The 16,874-nt window shown below is 41.1% G+C and overlaps 1 protein-coding gene across 4 annotated transcripts in view; it reads right to left on the bottom strand.

Annotated features, from left to right (window-relative positions):
• The window catches only part of dlgap2a (discs, large homolog-associated protein 2a), a 181,599-nt gene that overhangs the window by 125,791 nt on the left and 38,934 nt on the right, over positions 1-16,874 (bottom strand). For 2 of the 4 annotated variants that reach the window (XM_079369040.1, XM_079369041.1), the window contains exon 1: positions 1,358-1,829. The exons of the other annotated variants lie outside the window; for them this stretch is intronic. The gene's annotated coding sequence lies outside the window, so the exon portion shown is untranslated. Of the gene's footprint in view, positions 1-1,357; positions 1,830-16,874 lie in introns of those variants that run through there. 4 annotated transcript variants of the gene reach the window in all.

Below are 16,874 nucleotides of genomic sequence, written 5' to 3'. Positions count from 1 at the left end.
TGCACAAGCCACTGAACTGCTGGGAGATGATTATTGGTCGTCTGCATATTGGGCTTTGGTGACACAGTTGTTCAAGCACGCCAATAATAAAGTCAGACACAGGCTGTAACTCCCATCCCATAAATGCACCTGCACCAGTCGGAAAAAAAAACTACACAGACTGCATGGATTACAAGCATCTGTTCAAATACTAGAAGTTGACAGATGAAGAGCCTCTTTTAGCGAGCCTACGCTGTCTGTGGCTGAGTAGCACACGGTCTGTTTTGGAGGGAGAGAGTCTGTCTGCAGTGCAGCAGAGCACATGAACATCCAAAGTAGCTCGTCTAACTGGCTGCAGAGGCTCCGTGCTCCAGCAAGCGGCTTGATTTACACAGAGGGGAGAGGACCCGCGAACCCAGGTTGTAAATCGTCACCAAGTCACCACCCACAGTCAGACCCCACCCAATACCTGTACTGTGTGTGTGAGTGTTTCCCCAAAGAGAGTGTGTGATGCTGTCATTCCAGCTCACAACCACAGTCCAGGAATGAGAGAACAGTGTTAAAAGAAAACACACACACATGTACACGCACACACACACAAGCCTTCTCCTTCAACACAGACTAAAAGCATTTCATTCACAAAACACACAAGATGCCCACTTGGAGCTGAAGCCTGCATGACAGAGTTTACATTAGGAGCCTACAGCCGCCCACACACCCGCATGTACGCACGCACGCCTGGTGTGGTGTGCTCTCTCATCGATGCTGTCATAGAATCCCCCTGTTTTCATTTGCGCTGCACCACACTCACCACGTTGAAAACATCTGCAGGGTTTCCCTTCAAGAAGAGAAAAAAAAAGAAGATATGCTGCGCTCCTTCTTTTCTTTTTTTTTTTTTCATACCCAAGCCCCTCCAAAAACACAATCAGAGGAGCCCATTTACACATCAGTTGAAATTACCACCACTCCCTGACACCTCATGTAGATCACAGAAGGGATGACAGCGTGTGGAACATGCGTATCACAACAGCACAAGAGAGTAAGCACATTCCAGCCTGCCTTCATATTTGAAAAGGCAAACAATTTCAAGTTGCTGCAGTCGATTTCAATTTATTGCAGAGCTCTTCTGCAAATATGATGAAAGCTCAGAGAAGCCCTATGATAAATCACATAACCATACAGATTTGCACATGCATACACTATTGCATGCTACACGTTATGGAGGTTCAACATTTGGACCTGTTTGCACACAACTTCAGTCCGAATCTCATCTCTTTATCAGAACACGTCAACCCCCCCTCAGGGACAAACAAGCGCTCGTCTGCCACACAGTGCATCAAACACACAATAAAAACATCCAACCAGAGCAAGAACTTACCTGACACAGAGTCTAAGAGCAGGAGGTGTCGAAGAGCACAAGCTTTTCTGTCACCCGGAGACAGGGGAACGTAACACAGTCATATGTGCAAGAAATGTTGGATTCAAGACTTCCTGAGCTCTTCCCCTCTCTGTCATCTATCCTATGACTTTTCTGTCACATTTATCCAGACCCTATGTTGAGTCATAGGTGGGGTTGCAAAAAAGAGATCAGGAGCTACGAACAAAAGAAGGGGGGTGTGAAAAGAACAGTTAGATGCTCAGATCTGCTCCTCTGAGACGCGTTGCGAGCGCACGGTGAGGACCATCCACTGCAGCAGAGCAGAGCAGCGCACAGCAAGAGAGGGAGAGGAGAGGCAGGCAAAACAGGCATTCACTGCTGCTGCTGGGTCCAACGGCACGGCTGTAGAGAAAACCTGGGACTGGAGTCTGGATTCTGGACTTCTCCTTTACTGAGACGACCGGTACAGATGTAGAGTTATGGAGAGAGTGATAAACGAAGGAGGTAAACAGAGACGGGAACAGTGAGAGGCTCATTTTTTTTTTTTTTTTTTTAACCATGGCACCATCCAGACTCTTAATAAATCAGTGCAACTCCTCTTTTGCATGATGGCTAATCATTATTTTTCTTTCCATTCATTCTTCTTCTGGGTCCTTATCGATCACAAGAAGAGCTTTTTCCAACATTTATACCTCGGATATGACACCTGTATTAACTCTGACCGTCTCACTCTTTTGCTTGTTCAGAGTCATTTCTCTTTTTGTGCTCTTTTATTCAAACCGGGCATTCTTTTAACCATATCTAAAGAATTTTCTTCAGGTGAAATCAAGTTTGAATTGTGTCCTTAAAAAAAACTATCGCACAGGGAATAATGGTGCATCGAAGTTATATAACTGCTCACTCTATCCACATGTAGAATTCTTGAAACACAAGTGGATATGCATATTCAAAGCATGACGTTCTTTTGAAAGGAATGCACTCCAACAAGTCAGCACATTAAGCTACCAATCAATCTCCGTTATGGGGCAAACGGGCCGCCTGGCTGAAGTGCCTCTTGCTTGCTGCGACAGAGGAGCAGGCTTTTAGTTGGAGTCCTTCGGCACCGGCAGGGCTCAAGGTCGCTTGGCAGCGCTGCTTTCCGGCAGCCCAAATCCTTCAATGATTAACAGTGGCAGACAGGATGGAGCAGCCGTCAATCCAGATCTATAGTTTCAGCATCCGGCTAACCACTGCGCATGCTAACGGTGTGTTCAACCAGGTAGAGTGGAGATTTATGAGCCCATTGAAAAAAATCCATTCTCCTTTCAGTGGAAAGGTGGGTACATGCATAATACTGATATTGTTGCCGACCTCATTCATGAAACAAAATTAAAAGAGCAGGGGACGAGATGAAAGAGAAGATGGGCGTCTGAGTTTTATAATCAGATGGGCTGATAGGATGATGCCTGTCGGATAAACATTTGCGCTGCACTTTTTTATCTGCTGTTGTAAATCACTTGTCAGCGAGATTGTTGAATTTGTTCTAAAAGTGATTTCATAGAGATCGTGCTTTTTAATGTAGTCTCAATTCAAAATAGTCTTTTTAACTCATGTCTCTCTGGCTGTTACTTTTCCAGTGTAGTCAAGAATATACACCTCAGTGTCATAAAACTACTATTACTACTACTACTATTACACTACAAGTTTGGAGAAACAAGAAGGGGCATCCTCCAAAGTGGATCAGACGATGTTAAACCCTAACCTTAAAGCAAAGGTTTGATTTCAATTCGCACTTACATGTGTGGTGAATGATTTTGTATCAGGAATTAGCTCCATTTATTCATTGAGTGCGTTTACATGGACTCGAGTATCCCCATTATGAGCCGTTTCCCGGTTTTGACCATTTTGGGGATATAACGTTTACATGCTCTCAGAGAAACCTGGTTATTTATATCCCTGTATACATGATCAATAATAGTATCCCGGTTTCTGATCACTGCATCTTATTTGTGCAGGCGCACATGATGTTTCCTTTTTTACAACACAAACTGCGGACATTTACAAATATAAAAGACATGAAAACACAGTGGCTTATACATAAAAAATGAATTGTAACAAAAATATCCCTTTAATTTACCACTTTATGAATCCAAAATAAACTACTAAGTCCCGAACAAACAAAATATGGTCTATAAAAGTTCCTTTTCAATTGTTTTTTAGTCCACAGGAAAAGAAGGAAGACATCCACCAACGCGGCCGCTTGCCCATGCAAAACAAACTCAGTCCATCCAAAAAAGTGAAAAAAGCAATCCAACAAAGGTAGTCGATCGATCACTGATATACCAGAATAAGAAAAGAAGCGATCTGACCAGGATGCTCTATATTATAGCCTACCTTCAATTATATTTTGTTTTATTAGCGAAACAAAACTTATTCCTCTCTCCAGAATAAGACGCTCTCGTTGCCGCTGTCATGTTTGTTTTGCGTGCACGTCACTTGGCTGAGTCTGTGCAGGTGTTGGCAGCTGTCAGAAACTGGTGTAAGACGTATACATGCCATGGTATCCGTTTTCTTTCGGAGTTCTCCACGGAGCAAGATCGAGTTTCTCAAAACCTCTGAAATCAGGATATGACGTTCACATGGACAAATACAAAAACGGGATACTAAAAACCCCAATCAAAACCGGGATACTTAAGTCCATCTAAATGCACTCATTTATTTATACTGAGTTACAACCCATGTATCAGAAAGAAAATGGCTTGAAATCGGAATGTAGAACATTCATGTATACGTGGAGGTAAACGTTTTAGTTTTCACTGCAATTCTCAACATAACAGTTTTTTTATCTGTGTAGTATGTGACATGAAAACACCAGAGTAAGAGATGTTGCTACACTGATAAAAGACCTTAACTAATCCAATGTGGTAGTACTAAAAATCAGTCTTGTTTGGTCTCAAAACTAATTTTTGAAAATCTCGTCTCAACTCAGAATTGAAAGCATTTTACTACTTTAGAGTCTTTTCTAATTCAACATTGGAAATAAAATATGAGGGTAATATCCATTTTTTATAAGCCTATTGAAAAACATTGTTTTTTTGTCTATGATAATTGCAGACATATAATTGCTGTTGTGTAAATGCTGTTCTATCCATTGTTGTTGTTGCTCTCTTTGTTTGTCTCTTTCTGTGTCTGTCCCTCCTTCTATCCCACTTTCTAATCTAAACTCGAGGCAGATGGACGTTCAACATGAACGTCTGGTTCTGCTTGAGGTTTCTGCCTGTTCAGAAGAGGGTTTTTTTCACACTGTTTTGACACTGCTACTCAGCTAAATGTTATTTCTGTAAATAATGTAATATAGAGTAAGTTCCAGACCTTGAGCAAACATTTGTCATGAATTGGAGCTAAACAGATAAACACTGACCACAATACATTTGCTTTGTAATGCATGGTATTTATTTGTAATAAAAATGTGCATCTCTTCTCTTGTTTTAGATTGTCTTTGGTCTCTCTTTATAAATCCTACAATCTCATTAATGGGGTAAATGGCACATTTGATATTAACCAGAAATTGAGCAAAGGTCGAAAAATACAAAAAAAAACACATCATGGATTGGATGTTAAGGAGAAAAATATATTGGAACTATTCTACATGCAGCAGAGTGAGTGTGGCACTCAAATAGCCTCACAATAACCAATGAACACCTGAGTAACCTGGAGTCATAAAAATATCATTTTAAATTAAGTTATAATGTAACCCTGTTGCACAAAGCATTTGTCATCATTTCATCAGTCTACATATTTTTGTTTTCCATCTGCTCCTCTTCTTCTGGTCCTCCCCCTGCCCCTTTTCCTGGGTATTATTATTCTCCAAGCCTTCCGTGTCCTGAACATAGAATACCTCTAAAGTCTCCTGTGTTGGGTGTTTCTCGTCGGGTAAAAATCGGGGCCTCCTTTTGTGTATAACAAATCTCATCTCACAAAAACATTCATTTCATGGGTCGCTGTCCCATACAAGCCAATATCCACGCAGGGGAAGGCATTAAGGCATTATTCCCTTCTCTATTCAAATTGGAAACGGCGGAGTGGGGCTGTGCCAGAGATATCAGCCTCCTGCTGTAACGCGGTTTGTCCTTGTAATGAGGTTACAGCAGCGGCTAACTATTCATTCAAGTCATTCACCAGCCAGTCTTATCAGTGCTCTCAAATGACTTTGGCTAAAGAGCGTGCAAAGGAGACGGCGTCTCACCTTGTGTTGTTGTGTTAGACTTATGTGTCCTTATCAGTCATTTCTGAATGATACACAAAACGCCTATGAGGTCCATTCACTGTGGAGTTTGCAATTCTGCATGTAGCGACTGAGCTTTAGAAACAGTACATCACACTGCGCCCTTATTTAAAAGATGTCTGTGTCACAGGTGATACAGAATGTGCACTGAGCATCAATATTATGAAGAACAATCTATACTTCAAGTGTCTTTCTTTAAATCATCTTTGTTTCCTTCAGCCATATTAGTCAGTGAAAGAGAACGAGTTTAACAATAGATGAAAAAAGCAGATGACATTTGGTTAGGATGCTTTCAATCAACTGAAATATTGTAATATGAGGAGGGTGCCCGATGGCTTAGTGGCTATTTCCTCGAGGCGACCATGGGTTCGAATTCACCTAGGGCCTTTGCTGTACATCATCCCTCACTCTCTGTCATAGAGTGAAAAAAACAAGAAGTGAAACCCACCCGCAGAGTTGAACAAAATGCTTTACTTTTCTCGAATACTGTAATAGTTTTTATGCTCAGAAAATAAGTCTGCTTCTTGATTTGAGGGGTGTATGTATGGATCTTCTTTTTTTACCTCAGTGGTATCAAAATAACTGGTAACTGTGATGAAAGCTAAATTGGCTTTAAATGTGAAGCACTGGAAATATAAAAAATGCTGCAATACTGGCGCAACTTGATCCAAGTGCAAATGGTCTTTTTTCATTTACCACTGAGACTTGCAAACACAGCAACTGTTTATGCTGACCAAGACATGGCGATCTTCCCTGTTTTTTTTTTTTTTAATAGTGGATCATTTTAATATATCTGAAGAAGCATGAAGGCAGCAGCAAAATTGTATATCGCAAAACTTTTCACCAATGTGATTTACAGTGCAACTAATACTCAAAACAAAACCACTCCTCTGTCGTGAGAATAAAAATGGCTGACCTGGGTCAAGGTTTTGCTCTTGGCTGAGAGTGGTGAAATACCAGTGGAGGGGAGGGGATGTTTTTTTTCTAGAGTCCCACTGTGATGTCACAAGGAGAGCAAATTTGAAATGGATGTGTTGTTAGATACAGACCACAAACAAAAGACCATCCAGGTGAACACATGTTAAAAAAAACACTGTGAAAGTGGAGTTTTCATAATATGTCCCTTTTAAAGCATCAATATAGTAATTTAAGATCATCTCTCTTTCAATCTGTATACTAATGGATAGAAACCTTGCAATCTACCTACAAGCAAAAAAATGGTGGCAGTGGCACAAAGATCTTCTTTCTTACAAAGCTGAAACTGAGAGCAAACTGCCTCGACCAGCTTAAACTTGAAACCACCCGCAAACACAGTGCTGTCTGATCTACTAAAAACGCATCGTCCATTTTTTATGTTTCTGCCCTGATGTGAAAAATAATGACTTAAGTTAGTACACGCATGCGATTTACCAAGCCTGACAAAAACTGCAGTGATGTGACAATGTCTGTATTTAACAACTTTGAAAGGTAGGTGCTAATTCCAGAGCCCACTGTCATGCATGGATTGCTGTGTTTATAATTAGGAGGAGACATAGGCTTAGTAAAAGAAGACATAAGATTGGTATGCATCCATTTTTTTTTTTTTTACTTCTATCAATAATCTTTAACGAAGAGAAACACTGATTAAACCTGTAGACTGTATATTGTGGCCTTTTTATAGACAAACAAAACTGAACATTCACTGCTACTGGAGCCTGGGGAAGAATATCAACAATGACATTTATGACTTCCCTTTTCCCTCTTTTCACCAAAGTTTCACCATTTTTAACTGGGGATTTCCTCTTTCTCAAGTTGCCCAATTTTCAGATATTCCAGCTATAATAGATAATGTAATATTTTTATGTGAACAAGTAATTTAGTACTCTTATATTTTGAATCTTAGTAAATCAGGCCCTATGAGATCCACATACTGGTTAGATACATGCTCTTTAGAGTGTTTTTCAGGTGTCTTGTGCACGTTTAGGCAAATCGATTTGCTAAAATTCAAAGTCTGCAGAAACGCGGCTTCTCCTACATCCTCCTGTTAGCAGTAGCAATAGCTGCATGAAACGCTCAATCCCGAGCCCCCTTCGTTGAAAATGTGGTTGTGACATCACAAACCCAAGATGTCACTGCTCATCACAAGCACAAGCTCCCCTTGGACTAACTGAAGCATTCCCAAGATGGTAAAAGGGGCGAGACATGTCCAAGAACAAAGCCGGAGAACTGACCAATTACGAGAGAGAAGTTCGGCCGACCAATCAGATCAGACTGGGCGTCAGATCAGACAGATCTTTGTTTTTGTTTTTGTTTCTCTTTGTGGGGGATTCTGAGTGTTAGAAACACAGGCAGATGAGTGCATGGAGCATGGCAGTACATGAAAACAGACACTTTTTTCGAACATTAGTGATCGTGAGCGTACTTTAGTAGACATAAAATAGATATATGAACCATCAAAAGGGTATAATATGGGACCTTTAAAATCAGAATACCCCAAAATGTAAGTTAGCTGTACCTGGATTCACCTGCAACAGTGATTTAGAAATGTATCTTTAAATGTGTCAAATGCTCTATGTTAAAACAGCTGAAACACAGCGACATTGAACATGTCCGAGAGGAAAAAACTAAGTCTATCAGACAAATCAAATCCACAGTTAATTTAATACTGTGTCTGTATTCCTGGCATATCTGGCTCTGCTTGCAGCTGGGATAATAGCTCTCCTAGTTGATCTGCTTTGTCTGATCTCATTTGCTGTTGCGTTTTGTTTGAGGTTTGTGAAAACAGTGTGTCTGTGTGTGTGTGTGTGTGTGTGTGTGTGTGTGTGTGTGTGTGTTTGTGCATTATGTAACTGCTGTAGTTTGTTGTTCAAGGTGATATCAGCCACAGAATTCCTAACAATTTCTCAAACACAAAACGCAAACCCCTCAAATACGCCTGCATCACAGTGCGGTGCATCGATCCACTTCTCAGTTACCACTCCAGGGAATAAAGCAGCTTGTGTGAATGTTTGAATCATTAACTGCGGTTTTAAAAGATACAGGAGTCTGTGGATGTCTGGAGGGTTCCTTCATATTCTCCTCCTCAGGCTATATGAGAAGGATGAACCGCAGAAAAGCAGCATACAGTCGACATTTATTTACATTTATTTTTCATGTTGTTCTCCCTCATTTATATCCTCAGATGCCTGTACGCTGACTGGGTCAACACGAGGCTTGATAAACGTAAACGCTAAGGCCCCAAGAAAAACAATCTGCTGAATATACCGAGCCGTTCTGTTTGCAGTTTAGGAAAGCGCATGTAATGACTCTGAGCAGGTGATTACTTGGCTGAATTAAGCAGCGTGATGGATTTCCCAAAGGTAATAACACACCCAACTAAGAAAATTTGAAAAAGAAAAGCCTCCAACTGCAATTGCATGACAAAGAGGTCAGTCACACACAAATACTTAAAGGTCTGGTGTTAGTAGGAAACCCTGTGGTGCAAACTAATGACTGAGCCATTTGTAAAAAACTGTTTTCATAGCTCTACCATGATGTTTACACCTTTTAGTCCTCTCTCCAAAGCTGTTTCCTTAATGTGATTGATACAAGTGCATATCAGTCCAGATTGCATTAACTTGGGTCAACATTTTCCACTTCTGACAGTCGAGACTGATATTTCACTGTGGTCCTCTATTACGGAAACCATTCTTATTTACAAAAAAAATGAGTCATAAAATTTGTGGAATAGATCTATTGTCAAATGGATTTGCGCCTTTGTTGATGCCAAAATTAGCAAGAATGTTAATTTAAAGCCACGAACACATAAACAACTAGGGCAATAACAAGCAGCTCCAAAATAGATATCCGTACCAAAGTTCCTTTTCTTTGTGCGCTCATATAACATATTTTTATTTCATTTTATTTGGGGAATCCTTCTGAATAGAGTTGAATCCAAACAAAAAGTGGTATTGAAAAAAGCATTCTGTCTGTCTCACTCCTACAGCTTGATCAAGGCTGGACATTCATCTTGAGGCCAGCTCCTTGTTCAGTTTCTGATGAGCTTCGTAAATGATGTGTTTGCCTATTCAGAGTGCTGACTCAGCAGGCTGCTTTGTGGCAGTGGCCCAGCAGAAAAGGAGACCTTCAGCAGTTTGTCTCTGATTCATCTAAATCATTAGTTCTTCAAAACACTTTGGGTGTAGGGTGGATTTTTACGGCCAGGAGACATCAGAGGTGTAAATCAGGGTCGGTGCCGTCCCTATCCTCCTGTGGCATCATCAAAAAGTATGATAAACCGTCAGCACATTCAGGAGAAGTTTCTCATTCGACAGCCATTTTCCTGCTGAGGTCACACCAGTTAATTCTCTGTTTAAAAAAACATGACAGGAAATTACAGCGACAAATGCCTCCATGCAAGGCCTCATTATTCCACTGCTGATGTGTAGTTAGAGTTGTATAAGCCATGTTTGGTCTTCCACAACATCATGGTCCAATAAAAAAGATCCTCTGTTCAACACTGACAACTGTCGATGACCTCTGGGCAATTTATGGAACTTACGGTCTTTTGCATTTATGGTTCTGGAATATAAAAATCTACCATCTGTTGAGCTGTATTTGATTCAAGTATATAGCCATGGCAGTTTGTCTCAGTGTCAGACACATGTGTAAGGTATTGTAAATGGACATTGTGAACTATTTCTGGAATGTCACACACTTCTTCTTCACACTTCTTGATAACAAAGAATACAGTCACAACAGTTCTCAAGGTTTTGAGTGGGGGAAAAAAAGAGAAGACATAATAATAACAGCCGTCTACTGTTGCACAAAAAACATTGACAAGAAACCAATGCAGGCCCATATTTTCCTTCGGATAGATGGTAAAACTTCGACATGGAAATGGATATAACCCATGGTATATTTATACATCATTTCAACATGGGGTTAGTTACACACACACACACACACACACACACACACACACACACACTCACATTTGCGGTAGGTCGCTTTCACATATAAAGATAAGACAACTCGGTGCGACGAACGGTAGCCTAATTTCCTCTATTAAATGGAGATAAAGATATATGTAAGCTGTGTCAGGTTAAAGGTTGACTGTGCAAATTGGTCCACATCAGGGTTTGTTTGAGCATTCACACCACCCAAAACCAAACAAAGTCTCTGACAAAGCACACCAGAATTTGTTTCAAACGGTATAAACTGCTTAGGTGTGGATGCAAAATTACAGCGCTATTGCAGTGTTCCCAAACTCTCAGAAGGCTACTTTGACATCTGCAGGTTTATGGTCCCAACATTCTCAATGACGAAGTGTCCCCAATTAATCCTCCCTAAAATGACCCGAACCTTGGGAAGGACGCTTGTAACAGTGGCAGAAATAATGTTGGGAGTCATTTTTCTGTTCCCATAAAAAGGGACACACAGACACGCAAATTCACACGGCACAAAGTGGGAAGTGGAATAGAAACTAAGACGCATTAGAAGGAGAGCATTGGTGATTATTATTCTGCAGAACTAGACTTGAAGAAAGAAAAAAGGCTTCAGATGAAGAAGAATAGTGCTCACAGTGAAATCCAGTGTCGCTTTTTTTATGAGTATAAAGTACCTCATTCAGATAGGAGGGAGACGAGTGCGCTCAATAAAGAGCAAATCAGGGAGATTATGCACACGCTGTCCACGCTGTTATAAGACTGAGTAATTGTATATTGTGCATTGAGTCAACTAGAACAGGGATTTTTTAATGATTGGGTTATCATGGAAATGTGTTTAAGTTCCAAAATTCAGGTAATGACCTTTATCTGAACCCAAGAGTAATTATAGTCAAATTTAATTTGGCCTACCAGGTATGTCAGGTCACATTAAAGTGAACTGCAAGGAAAAGTAAGAAACATAAAAGTTTGGATTTTCTTTAAACCAAAAGGTTTAAAATATAAGCATGATGAATGGATTACTTTTTATCTGCTCTGTGGTGTACAAGCATGCATGCTAACTAGTTTCTACCAATAGCTGTAACCTAAGGAGAACTGCCATCACGGTGAATGGCTTTTCATATTATACTGTGTAGGGATACAAATTACATTAGACAAAAATGGTTCATCTAAGGGCTGTACATCCACCATGCTAGAGACACATTGTGATGCAGTGTGTGTATGTGTGGTGATGATGCGAGTTGTTGCAGACTGAAAGAAACTACATGAACATTGGAAATTGGAACCTATTTTATCTCACCTCTTTGAATCCATTAAGGTGAATGATTCATATCAGAGCAACAATTATCCTCTATTAATTAGTATGTGACTCATTTCATGGGCCCTCTTGCAGAAAAAGCTACGTCCACGCGTTGAATCAAGCATCTGGCGCTGTGACACAAAGACGGATTGGAGGTCATCTGTTGATGTTTACTGAAGAAAATTAAAACAAAGTGAGCTCACGTTAAATCAGCTTGACCTGCTGTGGCGGAACTGTGCACACATGCGGCTTCTATACGACTGGCTTCCCTCAACACCACAGAATTAAAATACCAGCTGGCCTAATGGTGGAAGAGATACACGCACACAAACACGAGTACTCCCATGAGCTGAGTTTGTGTCAATATGATGTGTGTTTGTGTTGCTTATAGAATTAAGATTCCTTCGCCTCAATGACAAGGGAAATTAATTCTGCTGAGAGAGAAAACTGCATTATAACACTGATCCTCTCCAGTGGTGGAGATGTATTTATCTCGGGTGCAAAATATCACCTTCCTCTCTGCTAAACAGTATTTAACGATAAACAAGGACCTCCATTACCAGGCTTTTGTTTTGGGCGAGAACACACAGACCACATCTCTCCTCTCATCATTGCTGTAAATCGTGTGCATATTTGCCTACTTATTGGATATTACCAGCAACACAGCACATACTGACACAAGGATCACAGTGGTTAGCATGAAACAGCGGGTTATCTGATCTCACTCTGCGAGAGCTAAAAGGACACAAGTACACAGAGATAGAGATGCAGCTTAGAGCAGTCGAATTGTTGTAGGGTATTTGTGGTATTTGATCAAAAGCGTGTCAGCTTTATGAAGTAAACAAGGTAAGAAAAAAAATGAAAAGTGTATAAAAAGGTTACAATACATTTACAAAACTTTATAAAAAAAACTCAAGCATTTTGTTAAACATTTTTTTGATTTTAATCAAAAATGGATCAAAAAGTGAGTCATTATTTACTACACAAAGACACACTCTATATACTATGCATACACACTCCATATGCATACATATGGAGAGAGAGTGTCAGGGTGAGAAGGAAGCACTGGAGACTGGTGCATTGGAAGTGAAATTGCATCTCTCCAGCTTCCATACTTGGTAAATTCTGGGAGTTGGACCAGTGACCCTCCAGCTACAAGGTCCCTACAGAGTGAGCTGATAAAACCCCTCAAATTGATCTGGACCAAATATTACTACTATATATATTCCACAGTCATGAAAGCTGAAGGGCTCCTGATTGCTGTGATTGTGGGTGTGACAGTGATGGAGTTGTAGGCTTCCACGTACAATTAGCAGATAATAACAGCACAAAAGAGGAAAACTAGAAAATCTAGGTTTTCTAGGCCATTTCATTAAAAAATTAACAAAATATTGATTTTTATTAAAACAAAAAACCCATAAAAGTGAATATGATTGTGTAAAGTGACCAGACTGCATGGATCAACGTAGTACCTAAAGACTGTCGGTCTTTTACATGAACTGTCTTATCACAAACCTTACTCTTTTTAGTGCGTTATTTTGTCTATCGTCGCCTACATTCTTTTCACGTTTCAGATTCTCTTGGTTTCTTTCTCTGAGGTTTTCTTCTTTTATCCCCCACAGTAAACATCCAGTGTCTTATATCTGAACTTATTTCTTTGTCCTCTTCTATCTACAAATCTATAGAGAAATAGCAAACTGCAGGAATATACCTGACCAATAAGAATCAAGCAATATTTACAGATATGTAGTGATTGTGTCTAGCGTTCTTTTTTCTTCTTCTATCAAACAAGCAAATGTTCAAGAAGATTATGTTACAAATGTTGTGGTTGAAAAAGATTGACAAGTCCAGGGAAATAAAGGTGCTAGATCTACCAACATGGCCTGCTCCGAGACTCATGTGGCATCTAACTGTGTATAAGGTACCCCTATCAGCTGTTGAAGAAATAGAGAGTAAGTTAAAACCCCTTCGAAGATGGTTGGGAATACCCCGGAGCTTTATATCCTTGGGGCTCTACATAAGGTCAGGCCAGCTCCAGCTTACCATGTCATCGGTGGTGGGGGTTTAAAGTCGCCAAGTTCAGACTGTCAATGACACATAGAGACTCTTAGGACCAACTCACCAGGGAAGCAGAAGTCAGAACATGATCTGGCCGTAAGTGGGCCGCCAGCACGGCAATTAACCTGGCAGAGTGTTCTCTCAGGACCAAAGACATTTTTGGTCATACTTGCACTGGAAGACAGGGTCTAGGAACATCACACTTCCAGTGGTCAAAGTCCAACCCTAGAGAGAGGAGAACCATGATCCAGGAGGAAATCCGAAACCTTGAGGAAGAAGGGAGGAGAGCAAAATCCATTGAGCTCATTTCTCAAGGCGCCTGGACGAGGTGGAACCTCCTGAACAGAACCACCACATGGAGTGAAATGTGGCAGCTGGAGCCCTTCTGGATATCCTTTCTACCCCGAGCAGTGTATGACACCCTACCAACCCCTGTCAACTTGCACTGCTGTGCAGGTTCTGTGTGGCAGTAAAGGAACAATGGCACACATCCTGTCAGGGTGCAAGACCGCATTGAAACAGGGGAGATCCAGGTGGTGCCATGATAGGGTGCTGGCAGTGCTCACAGACATTCTGGAGCCAAAGAGGAGGAAGAAGCAACCAGTCAAAGCAAGACCACTGTTGAGCACCATCGTCTTTGTGAAAGATGGCCATAGACCGGTCACAGCCAAGCCAGGCAGAATCTCCTGCGGTCAGCCCAGAGATGGAAAATGGAGGTGGACCTCGGGAGGAAACTCCCCTTCCCAGAAGCGTTACGGTCCACCACTCAAAGACCTGACATCATCATGTGGTCTCCAGAGGGGAAGAAGATCATCCTGGTGGAGTTTATGGTGCCGTGGGAGGACGGCTGTGAGGAAGCTGCAGAAAGGAAAAAAGCCAAATACCAGCAACTTGCCCAAGGCTGCTGGGATAAGGGGTGAAAAATATGGCTGATGATGGTGGAAGTTGGATGTCGAGGATTCCCAGCTCAATCTACGTGGAATCTAGTGACAGAGGTTGGGCTGAGAGGTGACTTGAGGAAAGCAGCCTCCTGTTGGCTCGGGCATAAAAGAGAGGACACAAGCTGGTAGCCTGGAGGAGAGGGGAAGTGACCTGGCCAGTCACTGCTGATAGGCCAACTGGAGGAGGTTGTGGTTAAGGGATGAAACAATCAGTGAAGGTTGGGGACCACCTGAAGACCTCTCTTCCGGGCCCAGGCTTTATCCATTAGAAATGGGAGTATGTTAGCACCGTAGATGTATTATACAACTCAAATCTACCCCATGTCCACTTTATAGGCAGCCAAGGAATAGATTTTGCTTTCAACTACCTAAATTCTCTAGAGATAAGATCAGAGACTTAAACTATGCCACTAGTTATTCATTATTCAGTATTTTTGTGACTGCTCATCTTGGAGATTCCATTTATTTTTCAAAGTGTCATTACCTCTAATATTCCCTTTCAACACCACAAGAGGAGAAAGAAACAGTCTGAAAAGACTGAAAGAACTGTTGTTTGAATAAACCAGCAATTGTGAAGAGTACACTGTGAATTAGAGGAATACAAAATATGGCTTTTCAGCCAACAGCATTGCGGTTTTTTTGTGCAAAAACAAACAATTATCTGTTCCCATTGCATGATTCAACTGTTGGACAGACTTAAAAACCTCCATTCTTTCAACAAGTTCATTCCTTTCTCTTCCATCTTCCATTGCCACCACTCTCCTGTGAGAAAATAAAGGAATGGGGGAAGCCCTGTAATTGATCAATAATTCAGAGATTCATGGGGTTGAATTAGGACAGAGAAAAAAGGAGCTGCCTGTCATCAAAGTTCCCTTGCTGATAGTTCCCTCTGCTTGTATCTGCACTTCAATGAGGACAAAAATCTTTTATTTCGAAGCACACTTTCCAGTATTTCTCCACCACTGAGATTTCTGGGTCAACATGGAAGACATTTAGTTGTCTGAATTCAACATAATGTACACAGCAGATGACGATCTTTTGAGCCGCATGCTACTCTTGAAAACCCAAAAGTGGACTATTAGATACATTTAGTGTGTGTGTGTGTGTGTGTGTGGGGGGGGGGGGGGTACATCCCATTTCTCTTAAGTTGCGTCATTGCATCCCACACTAGCATCCTTTACTTGCGTCTTTGTCCCTCACAGATGCACAGAAAGAGAGAAAGAGAGGTGCAAGGAAATGAAGCGGAGCAGAGAAAAAAAAGAGATCATGTATTTTTAAGAGACACGAGTCGCCCTTTCCTTCGTGTGTGATCAAATATACTCTGTAGCAGTGTTTTGTCTCTGTATGAAGAAAAGCCTGCAGTTTGTTTATTCAGTGTACAAAGAGCAGAAGGATCCTTAGGATGGCGTATCCAGAACTACTTTCAGTTCGACAGAGGAAGGGTCAAGGAACTCAGGGAACATCATTAGGGAGACATGAGACACAGCTTCACACACCAGTGGGAAAACACTGAGATAAGTGAATGCTAAAATAAATCCTTAAAACCATAAAGTCAGGGATGACACATGCTGCTTTAAAGGTGAGACTTTTAAATGACTGCAGGAATGAATAAATGTTTTAACTGTCTCACAGAGCCTGACGGTATATTGGTTTGCCAGATATAATTGGCAGTTTTAGATTTTAACAGTGCAAATATTTGTATTGTAACCAAAATGACAATAGTCATTGTAAAAAAACAAAAACTGAGAATGATAAAGTGACAATGTGCTATTTTTGAACCATGTTGTTCTGTACTTCTTTTTTCTGAATTTGTATCAGAAATTGCAGCATTGACACTGCTAGTTTTGATTGGAGATGGAGTTCAATGTTCATCCACGAGAACAGCTTCAGCCTGTTCTCATGTCTCCAATCCAGCACACTGAGCTGTGGCTTCCTCCACATAGTCTGTCTTTCCTTCCTCTTCACTGCAAACTGTCTCTCTCCCTCTCTGTGCTCTCACGCCCCTCCACCTGTTCATCTCACAGCCCAAAAGGAAACAGGCAAACCAGAC

This window comes from Symphodus melops (assembly GCF_947650265.1).
Source record: "Symphodus melops genome assembly, chromosome: 19".
NCBI classification, from domain to species: Eukaryota; Metazoa; Chordata; class Actinopteri; order Labriformes; family Labridae; genus Symphodus; species Symphodus melops.
Note: the sequence above shows the minus strand (reverse complement) of the source record. Positions and strands in the feature narration are given on the sequence as shown.